A 13,232-nucleotide genomic window follows, 5' to 3' on the forward strand; every position below is an offset into this window, starting at 1 on the left:
CTCCTGGGTCTGAGATCTCAAATCTGAATTCAAACTTGGCCACTTAGTGCAGCAATATCTTGAATCAGAAATACCTAACACTTTCTACTGGAGTTTAGAACAATAATATTGTTTACTTAGACACCATCTCTTAGTTAATAAAGTAGGCTTCTAATTTAGACACTCAAAGTAAAGAATATTAAGACTTCCCAATATTACCCACAGTTTAAAATACAAATTCATGTAAAGATTATATATAGAACTATACTTACTCTCTGCGTAATACTTATTCAAAACCCTTTCTCACTGCAGCTGGCAATGTTGTTTCTAAGCACAATCTGCAAGTGCAGAAGGCTGGGGATGTAGAACAATTGGCATTGTTAAAGGTAACAGGGAGAGTTTTCATCCAAAACATGCTACGTATCCCACAGATGCTGTTGTAGCTCTGTGCTGGCAATGATAAATGATGTACAAAATGAGTGAATGCTGAGATACAGACATACATAGAAAAGGAATTTAAGAAGAATTCCTTGACAGCAGGACACATCTGATTTTACAAGGAGAACAGGTATGACATTTATTTTTCACTTGCTCATCTGATTTCCTACTCTCTAAATTTTAGGAGTTATTTTTTGCTCCCCTAGAATGCTCTGTTTCAAGAGAGAGCAGCACAACCCTAACTTCCTCATGTGTAGGATGGGGTCATACAGGTATAAATGGTGATCAAGAACACATTACATGTAAAGGTGTCCTGCACTTTTGAGAAAGTACTGTGCAGATTCAGAAGGTAGGGTTGATAACTGGAAATGAACTGTTTTTCAATGTACCTTACTGTTTCTTCACCATAATAGCTAGCATACTCCAAGTTTTCCTCCTCTCACTTTTATTTGCTCTTGCATTTTCCTCAGTTTCAAATAGTCCAGGTTGTCCTAAAGACTGTCTTCATTGTTTGAAAGGGTGTGTGGGTTTTCCAAACTAACCTGTCTCATATATTGAATAGTTTAAAGAACATTTACAACTAATTGAAAACACACATACATGTCACAGATGAATGCCTCCATCATTATCTTTCAATTATAAATTTTGGCTCCCTCTGTTTTTCAATACCCGATTTTGAAACCTTCTCATCCTGACTGTGAAAAGTTCAAGAGCTTGTGTAAGAACTGCAAAATTTCTTTTTTAGCTCAGAGTTACGTCAGAACCTAATTATGGAGAAACATAAGTATTATAGTCCACACTGACAACAGTATGGTAAATATTAAATGAGAAAATTCATGATTATTTCAGAAGAATAGCAGGAATCAAAATAGAGGGAATAGAAGAAAGTAGGAATCAAAAAAGGTTGTGATATCTTCTACCAGGCTCTAATCTAGCTCCAGCAAAACTAGAAGAGCTTTTGAAGAAAATCATAAACCTTAGACCTTGATCAATCCTATTCTTTACTTCTGAACCAAAAAGTGCTGAGTAATAAAGTGTGACTCACTGAGATTGAGCCACGACTTACTGAGGACATTTTACACTAATTTCGGCACAGATTGCAACTGATCCTCTTTATCAGAAGTGGCAGCCTTCAACCGTAAGGATACACAGATTCCACAGCCTTATGAAATTTTTTGTTTAAACATTCTCACAGCTGGTACCATATATATATATATATTACTTAAAAAAAAAAAAAAAAGTTATTAAGGAAAAGTTCTTAGAAAAAGTTATTAAAAAGTTATTTAAAAGTTCTGAAAGTTTCTATTTATTCAATTGCTATTAATTGCTTTCAAATGCTGGTTTTGGGTCATTATATGGCAGAAAGCCTGGTCCAATTACCCTTCCTATCCCAAACTGCTGCAGAAAGGCTCGTGTTATTAAATATAAAAGATGGGAGTAAAAAATCCTCTTAGTTCTTTTCCCCAGGAAGAGATCATGAAGGCAGCTAGGAAGAATAATCAGTAACTATGTTTGTTCTTTCCCACTCCTACTGTGGAATCACATTTTTATCCACAGAGCTTAGAGTTCTGAAGATTTTTATGAATCTGGATTGCATTTAACTCGTTCCTCTCACAATGGCAGTGCAAAGTGCATCTCAACACAGTAATTGCTTATGATGTCCTAAAGAGCATTATGACCATGGGAATTCAGCATCAACAACATAGAAAACTTTACGGCCTCTGTGAAGTACTAAGTGTTCCTGTACAAACAGCTGTGGGGTGGGGAGGGCTTTTTTGCATGTTTTCCTTTTGGACTGTGTTATGGAATTGCAAGTCTCACAAGATGAGCAACACTGTTCAATTCACAGTCTAATAGCTGGTTTTCCATATGCTGAAGCCAGTGTTATCCCTATCATGGAAGCAAAGTGAGTTGCATTTTCCTTTACAAGTGGCTTTCTTCACACTACCTGCCTAGCTGTGCTTATTCTTCAGTTAGATCGCTCTGTTTACTTGCTTATGAGGTGTATGCTAGCCACAACTAGTCATTCTTTGCTCCCCTTCAGGGATTTAATGAAAGTCCCACATTCCCTTTTATCAATTTGTTAAAGTACAGGATGGGTTGTTTGCACCTCTGTAAAGCTTATCTGTCTAGAAGCTTTAGTGTAGTACTGTATACAAAAATTGTACAACCAATCCTACAAGGAAATTTATGAACAACACATTCAGTAACTACACACAGCAGATATGAGATAATCCCACTCTTCCTCCAGAAGAAAAACACATCTATCAATAGAGTTCAGTCTGATGACTGTATATACTAGTCTGAACCTTTCGTCTATTTTCCTAGCGATAAAGAGATGTGAGACACCAAAAGAGAAAGAAATCATTGCCTTTCCAATCTGTCAGGTCCATGATCCACAAATGAAGAGGCATTCATGCCAAGAATTGGAATAGATAGGAGGTCTATTTCTTTCCTATTCAGTGTACTTGCAAAATAGAGCCCATTATGGAAATTTGTGTACGGATCGGGTTTATTGTTTTGTTTTCTTTTGTTTCTTCCTGGTAATAAAAACATATTTTCAAAAATGCAAGCACACAGTTAATATTCTAATGCATCTATAAAGGAGATATTGAAATATGTCAAATGTATGCAGTATTTTAAAATATTAAATGTATTTTTCCAACTTTACAATTGAGTACTTACATTAAATTGTTTGAACGATTTACTGCAAATCAAATCTTGTACACTGTATTCTACTTTAAAGCCAAGTATAATCAAACTAGATTAAACACATGGAAAACTCTCAGTTAAGATCAGACTGAATTTAATTTCATTAAATTCAACTCTAACATAACATAACATAACATAACATAACATAACATAACATAACATAACATAACATAACATAAACAGAATAAACTTCAGGTTGGACCCTGACGGTTAGTTCCTAATAGGAGAAGTTAGTAAAGTGAAACCTGGTATTTTATCAATATGATTTACTACATTTACAGAAGTGCACCAGTATATCTACTTCTGAGGTAGATAACAAGGAATACAATATATGTTCTTGCTGGCAATTTGATTAAAGTTTTAATTATAACTCTCCCAGAAGTAGAATTATATCAAAATTTACTCAAACAGAAAACTCTTCAAACCTTTGCTACAAGTCCACCAAACATTAGAATATCCTGAGTTGGAAGGGACCCACAAGGATCATTGAATCTAACTCCTGGCTCCAAATATGACCACCCAAAAATCAGACCATGTGTCTGAGTGTTGCCCAAATACTTCTTGAACTCTGGCAGCTCAGTGCTGTGACCACTGCCCTAGGGAGCCTGTCTCAGTGCCCGCCACCCTTTGGGTGAAGAACCTTTCCCCAGCACCCAGCCTGACCCTCCCCTGTCCCAGCTCCATGCCGCTCCCTCGGGTCCTGTCGCTGTCCCCAGAGAGCAGAGCTCAGCGCCTGCCCGTGAGGGAGCTGCAGGCCGCCATGAGGCCTCCCCTCAGCCTGCTCTGCTCGGGGCTGAGCAAACCAAGGGACCTCAGCCACTCCTCATACATCATCCCCTCCAGATCTTTCACCATCTTCATAGTCCTCCTTAGGACACCATCTAATAGTTTTATGACTTTTTTTTTTATTGTGGTACCCCAAACTGCACATGGTACTAGAGGTGAGGCTGCACCAATGCAGAGTAGAGCTGTAAAAATCCAATATCTTCCTTATTCCATTCTTCCACAGCTATAACCCTGTTTGTATGCTGCAAAAGAGAAATGACAAAATTGTTTATACAAACAGTCTATAGACCTTGTGTGATATCTTCCCATATTTAAACAACATTGAAATAAAGTGACATGATCATTGGCCTTTCATATATTTAGAAAATAAAATAGTAATTAAAAAATCCTAACTGATGCCTGATATCTTTTAGAACTCAATTTAAGTTGACCATAAAATCACATTTCTGTATTAGAAATGATTTTTGTGGAAGTTTCCATATTCCTCTTTCCTCCTCTGTATCATAATCAAACCTTACCAATTCATTCTTTAACCACATAGTCTCTGTGGAAGTAATGTGACAGACTGCAAGAAGCACAGAAGACCTAAATGATTTAGATTTAATAGAGCTTAGTAACTTTTCCAAGGAAACTAGCAGGCCTAGCAACATACCAGATTGCTTTAAAAGTCTCCTTTATTGGCTTGGAATACGTTTTGCTTAGTCAATGAACAGCATTTTCATAATGTAATATAAAGTAACATTTAAGGAATACTGGTTTTGTTTGATTTCTTTAAACAGCGAGAGTAAATTTGTGTCTATATGCAAGTGTGTGTATGCTTAATTTTAGCAGTATTTAACTCACACAAAGCAGTACTGCTTGAATTTGATGTGATATCAGAAGGGAAAGAAAGATATAGTAATACCTCTCCTTGTTTCATTCTTGCAAGCTTTCATTTTTGAGTCAACAGTTTTGTCCAAGCATCTCTCTCTTCAGGCTAAAAGCTAAACAACTGTAATCAACATTTTATTTTATTTTATATTTTATTTTATTTTATTTTATTTTATTTTATTTTATTTATGTTATGTTATTTTATTTTATTTTTTATTTTGTTTTATTTTATTTTTTTCATAAAATTCATGAAGTTTCTGTCTGAAAATAGAAAAACAGTCACTACATTAGACTGACCAGTGAGATGTCAAGCTTTTGAATACCCAGGACAGGTATAGACAAGATGATAACGGATAAAGCGTTTTGCAATGGGGATTATTCAGGAAGTAATCTTTTAAGGAAGGCAAAGTTTAGTTTTATGAAAACTATTAGAAATATTTTCTTCACAACTTAGCGGCAAAAAATTATATAATTCCACAGTATTATCAGGCTGAAGAGTACTTCTATTTTCTGAAAAGAGTGTAAATTCTATTGTTAAAATATTAGTCTTATCACTTCACACACTGTTCCAATGCAATAATCCAAACAGATCTGTACTAAACTGTTCTATGTAAGAACAACAAGAGAAGGTTCTGGGGTGACCTCATTGCAATATTTCAGTACTTGAAGGGGGCTTATAAAAAAGACAGAGAGCAACTCTTTGCTCAACCGGATATTGACGGAAGGAGGGGAAATGGTTTTAAACTAAAAGAGGGGAGATTTACATTAGAGGATAGGAGGAAATTCTTCACTGCAAGGGTGGTGAGGCACTGGAACAGGTTATCCAGAGAGGCTGTGGGTTTAAAAACCATCCCTGGAGGTTTTCAAGACCAGGTAAGATGAGTAACCTGATCTAGTGGGTGGCATCCCTGCCTATGGCAGGGGAGTTGGAAATAGATGATCTTTGAGGTCCCTTCCAACCCAGGCCATTCTATGATTCTATGATTAACAAGAAGGAATAAAATTCTAAAGCCATAAATGCTTGCATGTTTGGTGTTTAAGCTTATCCAGATTTGCCAGACTGCTGACTGGAACTCTTCTAAGATTCTGGGTTTGTAATATATGTCGGGTGATCTCTGGTACATTGGATCGTTAAATGGTGTAATCATCATTTAATTTGGTATATACTACTTATTTACCAAAAAATATGAATAGTTTCAAAATAGAATAGTCTCAAATAGAATAGTCTCAAAAATGAAATGAGTAATCAAAAGATGTGACAAGTAGCGTCCTAATATTCATGAAATTATTATTAAAGCTGCTGAAAATCCAACTATAGTTTCTTTTCTGTGTTTAAGGATTTATTATTATTATTATTATTATTATTATTATTATTATTATTATTATGGATATACTCACGTAACCCATATCACAGTGATAAAAATGTGATGTGAAAAAAAATATTATGGTCATTTTTACCAATACTATATTAATAACAGAATCACAGAATAGTTGATGTTGGAAGGGACCTCTGAAGATCATCTAGTCCAAACCCCCTGTCAAGCAGGATCACCTGGAGCACATTGCACAGGATGGCCTCCAGGCAGGTTTTGAGTATCTCCAGAGGAGGAAACTCCACAGCCTCTTTTCATAGCCCTAATTCATAGCTTGTTTGACTCAGGTTTTTATTGAAGGTATAAATAGGGAAAAAAAGAAAAACTATGAGCAGCTGTTGAATAAAGAAAAAAAAAATTAGTTTCATTTAAGTTTGCCCAAACTTTGAATAAAGGCATAGAAATCAAAACAAAATCATTGTGCTTTGTTTTTAAGTAAGTGTATTTTTATTTACACTTTACACCTTTTTCTCTTCTTTCTGCTTAGAATACAAAATACTGAAATGTCAGTGTATAAAATGAGCATGGATTTGTACGCCTATGAAATTTAAGTGAAAGTTTCCATAGCCAATATTCTTAAACTTCCTGTACTATAATATCAGTTATGTAAAAGAAAGATTTTGTTTACTAAGTTTGCCTTGACATTTGAGTTCAGTTATTGCCATGGCAGAAGACAAGCCAATTATGTCATTTGCATCATCTAAATGGAATTCTGAGTAATGTCACCATTCAGTGGGTAATTGAGAACAGAAAAGTGATTGTATCCCATCAAACCAGGCTTTGTAATCAAGTAAATAATACTTGGAATGTATCATTAGTCTGTGCAGATAAAAAGTCTGATTGGCTGATATTTAGATAAAGAATATGGACTTTAAATTTGACAAGGATATTTAAGGGATATAAACAAAGAAGAAGGAGGAGAAAAACATCTCAAATGAATCCACATTTACAGCTGAAGTTACTCACAGTAGACTGATTTGAGATTACCTTTAAATACTCTGATAAAGCCAATTAAATATATATATATATGCAGTAATAATTTCATTTCATTTACAGACGTTAGAGTTGTTTCTATCTGATAGAGACAGTTCACTGGGTACTTTTGACGTACATTTGAAAAATAATAGAATAACACTTTGTGCAAGCTTGTAACAGTTTTCTCCTTATTAATTAAATTCATAAATCTTACAGATATGAATGTTCCACATGCTAAATATCTTACAAAGTCAATAACACATCTCAACAAACCTTAACCATTGTTTCTACAGTGGATTGTATTTTCTGATGTGAAAATATTCAAGACATATCCATATTTCAAGAGGAATAGTAGGACTCACTATCCAAACCAGTTTTAAACAAACTTGTTCAGGTACAGAAGTATTTAACTTTGGCTGCCTGAAGCACTTGACATTCAGTCAGATCCAAATGGCTCGAGGTAGTCCAAACTGTAAAATGCATTTTCATTTAAAATGTACACTGGCACTGCAGATGTGTTGAATGTGTTGCGTATTAAGGTAGACTTTGTCAGCAGAATATGGCAGGGATTTAAAAGTGTGTTAACAAATTACCTTCATTCAGAACACCAGCTTGACCTAAATCTCTTGAGTTATAAAATTCATCATGATCAAAAAAAGAAAGAAGAGTGACAGGCTTAGTGAGATTCTTTTGGAATTGTAATGTCCTCTCTTTCAGTACAACTGGCAAGAGTTTTAAGAAACAGGAGAATGTATTATTGAATGGAATATGAAGTAATCTTGAGAATAATACTGTATTTAACCTCCTGAATATAAAGAACATACATATATATCTTGCCTTAGGCCAGTGTCAAAGACAAGAGGGAGTTCAGTCCTATAAGGTATTGAGCACTGTGGTCACTGGCTGCGATCCAGCAAAGCACTCAACTGTGAGTTTAAATTTAAGCATGTGGAACATGCCACTTACTCCGATGGGATTATGCTTAAGGATAAAACTAACCTTAAATGCTTTGCTGGATCACAGCCACAGTGCTCAGTACTGGGTGAATGCAAGTCCAACCCGAGAGGATAATTTTCCTCTCTGTGTTTCCAGATGGAACTCACAAATCATATATAAATTTCTTTCAGAAAACAGAGTTCATAGGATAGCCAGAGTGAATCGGTTCAGAAGGCTGGGATGATTTACAAACCTTGACACACTTATGTTAAAACAAACAAACAATCAATAACAACAAAACAAAAATGCTCTTTGACTTTCCCAGGTTCAGATACTAATTTATGCAAATAATATGAAGAATGAGTCTGGGTCTGGATATAGATAAAGCAGAAGAAATCAAGTGAAAAAGCAGAGACACAGACAAACAATTTTTTTTCTTTGCCAGGTTTTGGTCTTGATTTTAGCTGTGACCTCTGTTACTTCTGTAATTGAAAAGTGTAAGAAGTCAACGAGTTTAGAAGTGTATGGATACTCTTACAGAATACACGCCAATTGAAACCAGATAATGTAGTTTATAGAATTACACATAAGTGGTAACAGCAGCATGGGACTGCTGCTGTTCTAGTTGAAAACTACGGGAAAATGACCTTAGGAAACAAATAATATTTCAAAAAGCAAAAGAAAAACTTTGCTTTTTAGCATTATATATTAAGATTACTAACTTCATAGCTTGATATAGAAATTCTGAACTCTCTTTGCTCCCACCAGAGTAGAAAACACTCACTTAGAGTGGACCCTACTGAAGGAAGATGGAGGATCTACCTGTGCTTGTTGCCTTTCGAAAAGGGAAGGAAGTGAGAAGAAAAAGAGCAAACTGTGTACACTTGTACCATTCACCTATTCTCGGTGGGCAGCAAGAAGTGTTTTGCATCATTTTTTCTTATTTCGTTTATTATTTTTAGGCCAAGTTGCGAACTCATTGAACTAATTGAAGAACAGATGTCACATCTGTACACAGATGGTGAAAACGAGCTGAGAAACACTGTTTTATCAGGGTGATGATATGACTTAACAAACAGGTTGCTACATCATAGACAATTTGACTGCCAAAATGAAAACCAACCCACATGAATCTTCCTGTAAAAAGTAAAAGAGAAAATATCCCCTGAAATAGCATACAGAAACCTAGGACTGCCTCAACTAAATTTGGTCGCATGTAGCTTTCTCTAAGGCTCAAGAGTGTTATATAAAAATAATATGCAATACACACAATAGGTATCATATTTCAAGGGAAATACTTAAAGACAGCATTGCACTTTCTATCCAACAACTCTCATTGAAGCAATGGGCAGCTCTGGCAAAAGTCTGCCACAGTGTACCCTGCAGTAAGATCAAATCAAACTGATATTCTATCAGAGGTTAGTGAACATGAGACACTTTTGAAATATAAAGTGCTCATGCAGCTCAGCATGTGTATTTTTTTTTTCTAGGTTTATCTTATTCCCACATTTCAACTTCTCCCCTTTTCATCATATCCATCAATCTTTCCCTTGTTGAGAAACAATTGTATCCTAGCAATCTCTTGAACTCATTTATACTTTCCTTTATTCTCATTTCCTTGTATCTCATTGTATGGTTTTATTATCTTTTATATGAGCCATGCTCCAATTTTCAATTTACTCCTAGACCCTTAATGGTAGAAAATGTTCAGATTCAAAATCTGGCACCTACATGTATCAGTTCCTTTCAAAAGCTAGAAAGCTAGATTTTGATTCACCTCTTGAAATTTGAAGAATGATCTGTAGACATGCAGGCACATTTTATGTTTTCATCAAATATTCATAACAATATTTCACAGCAGGAATGTGTTTTCTCAGCTATATTCCCATAGACCTACTTTTCTAACTGCATAACTAAATCAGTTAAAACCATAAACAATGAACTGCCTGACATCCACTTCCCATTGTACACAGATTTTATCCTTCAACTTATGCAACAAAAGGAAGTAATAGGAAAGAGCTTACTGCCTGTATTCGATGCTAGGAACATATTACCTAGTTTTTGAAAGGACTTTGCAGAATAAAATATGCTTTAAATATACTAGCAATTTTGTAAAAAAATTATTTTGTTTGACTGAAAATTCCACTTGGCTCCAACATTTTGAAACATTTTAATCTGCAGTTCATTGATCCTTGTCTAACTTAGATCACAAGATACTTATAAAGTCTAGTATCTCTTCCATAACACATGTAAAATTACTGCAGTGGTTGTAACAGCTCATTTCAGAGGAAGCATTAGGAAAACTATCATTAGAACTAGCATTGTTTGGAAGAAGGAGGATGCGGGAAACTACAGGCCAGTCAGTCTCACCTCTGTCCCTGGAAAGGTGTTGGATCAGCTTGTTCTGGATGTCATCTCCAAGCAATTGGAAGAGAAGAATCTTATGAAGAGTATCAGCATGGATTCACCAAGGGGAAGTCGTGCTCCACCGACCTCGTTGCCTTCTATGATGGTATCACCAGCTGGGTAGATGGGGGGAGAGCAGTGGATGTCATCTACCTTGACTTTAGCAAGGCTTTCAATACTGTCTCCCATGACATCCTGCTAGCAAAGCTGCTAAAGTGTGGGATAGAGGAGTGGACAGTAAGGTGGGCTGAGAACTGGCTGACTGGCTGAGCTCAGAGGGTGGTGATCGGCGGCACAGAGTCCAGCTGGAGACCTGTGACTAGCGGTGTTCCCCAGGGGTCGGTGCTGGGTCCGGTCTTGTTCAACATCTTCATCGATGACCTTGATGAGGGAATAGTGTCTGCCCTCAGCAAGTACACTGATGACACAAAGCTGGGAGGAGTGGCTGACACACCAGAAGGCTGTGCTGCCATTCAGCGAGACCTGGACCGGCTGGAGAGATGGGCAGGAAGAAACCAAATGAGGTTTAATAAGAGCAAGTGTAGAGTCCTCCACCTGGGAAGGAACAAGCGCACGTATCAGTACAGGCTGGGGGACGACCTGCTGGAGAGGAGCTCTGAGGAGAAGGACCTGGGGGTCCTGGTGGACAACAGGTTGACCATGAGCCAGCAGTGTGCCCTGGTGGCCAAGAGGGCCAAGGGGATCCTGGCGTGCATAAAAAGGAGCGTGGCCAGCAGGTCAAGGGAGGTGATCCTCCCCCTCTACTCTGCCCTGGTCAGGCCTCACCTGGAGTTCTGTGTCCAGTTCTGGGCTCCCCGGTACAAAAAAGACAGGGATCTCCTGGAAAGAGTCCAGCGGAGGACCACAAAGATAATACGGGGCCTGGAGCATCTTCCCTACGAAGATAGGCTGAGAGACCTGGGTCTGTTCAGCCTGGAGAAAAGAAGACTGAGAGGGGATCTCATCAATGTTTATAAATACCCAAAGTGTGGGAGACAGAGGGATTTGGCCAACCTCTTTTCAGTGATCTGTAGGGACAGGACAAGGGGTAATGGCCACAAAGTGGAGCACAGGAAGTTCCGCACCAACATGCAAAAGAACTTCTTCACCGTGAGGGTGATGGAGCACTGGAACAGGCTGCCCAGGGAGGTTGTGGAGTCTCCTCTGGAGATATTCAAGGCCCGTCTGGATGCCTACCTGGGCAGCCTGCTCTAAGTAACCTGTTTTGGCAGGGGGGTTGGACCCGATGATCTTTCGAGGTCCCTTCCAACCCCTACAATTCTGTGATTCTGTGATTCTGTGATTGTTTGGGAACTTCATCAAAGTGACTTTGCATTTGCAAAGACAAGTTTCTTCTGGAATTAGACTTTGTTCAGGATTAAGGACGATTGGTGAAGGTATCTAGTGATCATTGGCTATTGCAGTGTCCTGTTGATGCCCACAGCTGCTCTCAGAGTTGAGGACAGTTTCAGGATTAGTCCTCTACCTACCTTAACTTTTGATTTCTTTTCACTGTGATGTTAACTAAAGCTTTCCATGCTTAAGCCAACTCCTTTGCAAAGTCACAGAATGATTGCAATAGCAGCACACAACTGAGTTTTTGATTTTGAACCCAGAACATCACATGATACAGCTAGCTCCACCTGAAGGATCTAATTAATGCTAATGAGATGTCTCCAGCTGTGACTATGCTGAGATCAAAGATAAAGCTTGAGTTTACACTTCAAAAAAGGGAAGCGAAGCAAAGCCCTCAATTTCTTTCTGGTTAGCTTTTAGAGTCACAGGGGAAATGAGCAAAGCAAATCTCATACAGGGAAGGGAAGCGTGTTTAGGCAGAAAAAAAAACAGTTAATTTTTTTTTCCTTTTCTATTTCTATTTTATTGAAATATGTTTGCAATAGGCTGTCTGTGCTGGTCTCATTGGGTTAGGATTTAGTATTTTAACTACACTCTGTAGTCTCTAACCCTGGTAACGCAACTAAACTAATTTTTTTTATTTTTTTTTCCAAAGAAAATAAGTAAATGCAATTAATTTGTAGAGGCTTTGAAAATATTTAAGTGTTGCTCTTTGGAATTAGTAATTAAACATAAGCATCATTCAGACTTCCTTCTGCTGTTAAATAAGTGTTTTAAAAACTGGGAAATAAGAACTTAAATATAAAATCTGATGTATTAACTGTATATCTATTTAACCAAAATTACCTCATAATAAAAAAAACTAAAAATGAGAGAAAACAGTCATGGGCTTTGACATCTAAAAAAAGTTAATAGCTTCTAGAGATGCAGCTTTATGAGACAACAGATACATCCTAACTGCTCTCTGCTGCTGCAGGGGTGTGAGGTATATCCCTCTTCTTCTTCCCCTGTTCTTCCTGCTCTCCTCTTCAACTCCTGCATCCACAATTCATACTAGCTTTCCTCTCTCTGCAGTCCCACCCCTTCTCTCATGTCCCCTCTGACATGTCTGCTCTTGCAGTTAAATGCCTGTCAGTCTGTGAAAGGAAGGGGAAGATAAACACATTCATTTTGCTGTAACAACAGAAAATTATTTGCTTTTCATAGAATCATAGGTTCTAAGTCCATCTAGTCAAACCTTTCTTGTCTTTTTTTTTTTTTTTTTCCAGATTTAATTACTTGAATTGGTCTACTGCACAGACAGGAAGACTTGGGATGACTCAAGGTTGGGATGAGCTGTACAGGCAAAAGTGTGGAAGCAGCTGAAGCTGGGGAGTAAGATATTGCCTTCTTCCTTTTGGA

At 37.3% G+C, this 13,232-nt stretch overlaps 1 protein-coding gene across 9 annotated transcripts in view; it reads left to right on the forward strand.

Annotated features, from left to right (window-relative positions):
* The first annotated feature begins 407 nt into the window (after window positions 1-407).
* The window catches only part of CDH19 (cadherin 19), a 115,421-nt gene continuing 102,596 nt past the window's right edge, over window positions 408-13,232 (forward strand). For 2 of the 9 annotated variants that reach the window (XM_080578682.1, XM_080578687.1), the window contains exons 1-2: window positions 414-547; window positions 13,100-13,205. The gene's annotated coding sequence lies outside the window, so the exon portion shown is untranslated. Of the gene's footprint in view, window positions 548-13,099; window positions 13,206-13,232 lie in introns of those variants that run through there. The other 7 variants (XM_080578684.1, XM_080578688.1, XM_080578679.1 and 4 more) reach the window with 5 other exon arrangements.

The sequence above is a fragment of the Anser brachyrhynchus genome (assembly GCF_964034855.1).
Source record: "Anser brachyrhynchus genome assembly, chromosome: 2".
NCBI classification, from domain to species: Eukaryota; Metazoa; Chordata; class Aves; order Anseriformes; family Anatidae; genus Anser; species Anser brachyrhynchus.